Source organism: Amborella trichopoda, chromosome 3 (assembly GCF_054954075.1).
Source record: "Amborella trichopoda isolate Santa Cruz 75 chromosome 3, AtrichopodaSantaCruz75HAP2 v2.0, whole genome shotgun sequence".
Taxonomy (NCBI): Eukaryota; Viridiplantae; Streptophyta; class Magnoliopsida; order Amborellales; family Amborellaceae; genus Amborella; species Amborella trichopoda.
The window spans coordinates 26,398,214-26,400,015 of NC_142338.1; the positions used below are offsets into that span (position 1 = coordinate 26,398,214).

General features: G+C 42.3%; 1 long non-coding RNA gene across 1 annotated transcript; it reads left to right on the forward strand.

The window, feature by feature from the left end:
- The first annotated feature begins 435 nt into the window (after positions 1 to 435).
- Positions 436 to 1,507, forward strand: LOC148782820 (uncharacterized). The gene is made up of 2 exons (XR_016052188.1): positions 436 to 526; positions 971 to 1,507. It is a non-coding gene; the product is annotated as an uncharacterized LOC148782820 (long non-coding RNA).
- Positions 1,508 to 1,802: the final 295 nt, after the last annotated feature.

Sequence of the window (1,802 nt, forward strand, 5' to 3'; positions counted from 1 at the left end):
ATGTGCGTGGGGCACACTCACACGTGCGCTTGGACACACGTGTGCACGTGTGAGTGTGCGTGGGGCACGCTCGTACGTGAGCTTGGACACACGTGTGCACGTGTGAGTGTGCGTAGGGAACGCTCGCACGTGCGCTCGGACACACGTGTGCGCGTGTGAATGTGCGTGGGGCATGCTCGCACATGCGTGTCATGCGTTACGTGTGTAAACCGGGTTGAACCGTGCTGAACCGGATAGAACCGGATGGGAACTGGCGGTTCTACTCTAGAACCGGGCAGTTCCCAGTTTTGTGATGGAACCGGCTCGGCTGTGCCGGTTCCCGAGTCGAACCGGGCGAATCTGGTTCAACTCACCGTTTTTTAAAACACTGGTTTCAACAACCATGTGCTAAGGAGTGGCAAACTCTATAAGTATTGTCCATTCCATCATACAAACGCTTTATACTTAAAGAGAGAGCGAGAGAGAGAGTTGACGCCATGGAAGTGGCTAATGTTTGAAGAGCTATGCTGAAAATTCATCCCTTCAGGTTTGTCTATTACCTCCCCCCAGCCCCTCCTCTCTCCCTTTATAACAACTTTTTTTTTTTGACAAGGTTACTTAACTTTATTAATTAATCTTGGAATACAACATCTCAAGAGATGAGAACATCAGAAATCACAGTAGAGTGCATGAAGGCACCTCGCTTTGCTAGATCATCCGCAATGTCGTTTGCCTCTCTATAACAGTAATTTTTATCAGCATATTTCTTCAGTATAACAGGCACCATATGTATTTAACGGCGATTTCATATGTTTCTATTTGCATAATAGCAGAGCGAAAGACAGGGATATCCCTGGTTGTATCTGTGCAATCCCTTTTCTAAATCTTGTTTCCCATTCAAATGGGTTTTCCATCTAATTGATGTATGTTTAATGAGGTTTTGAGGGGGGAAGAAAAAAAAATTATGCTTAACGGGGCATCCTCTTCTCAGAAAAGCGGATTGGAGGTGGTGATGCCTATAACTAAAGAAGCAGTGATGACTTTGCTCTCCTCACATCTGCCTGAGAGTTTTGCGATTGCAGATTTGGGATGTTCTTCGGACCAAACACCTTCTATGCGTTAACGGTTGCCGCTCGAGCCATGTGCATCAAATATCTGAGAAGTTTTGCAGTCACCGCCCGAATTCAGGTTGTATCTGAATGACTTGCCAGGATATGATTTCAACGCTATCTTTCAAACGGTGCCTTCTTTCTATAAGAAGATGCAAGAAGGAGATGCAAGAAGAAGAAGACATTATGAATTCCTGCTTTATGTTTGGGGCTCCTGGTTCTTCTATGACAGGCTTTTCCCAGCAGCTAGTTTACACTTTGTTCATGCCTCTTACAGTGTACACTGGCTCTCGCATGTGAGCATCTCGATCTCTCTCTCATACACACACTGATCCCTCACACATGAAGGGATTTCTAAACACCATGTTTTAGGATCGTAAAAAATCATTGTGAATGTAAATGGATACCGTATTATTTAATTTTAACATAGAACTTCCAGTTATCAAAAAAGAAAAAGTGCTAGAGTACTTCAAGGAGGTCACAACCATTCATACTCATTAGATGTCACTATTATTGTATTGATTATATATGATTAATTACACACGAACCGAAATAATTATCTAAAATATGATATGATCTGTGGAACTTACAAAGAAGGTCAGTCAACCAGCATTTTTTATTTTTTCCAAAATTGCCCCTCTATCTAAGGATCCAACCTCGTACACCATTTTTAATTTTTTTTTTTTTTTTTTAGTTTTTTCGTTAGTAGAACAG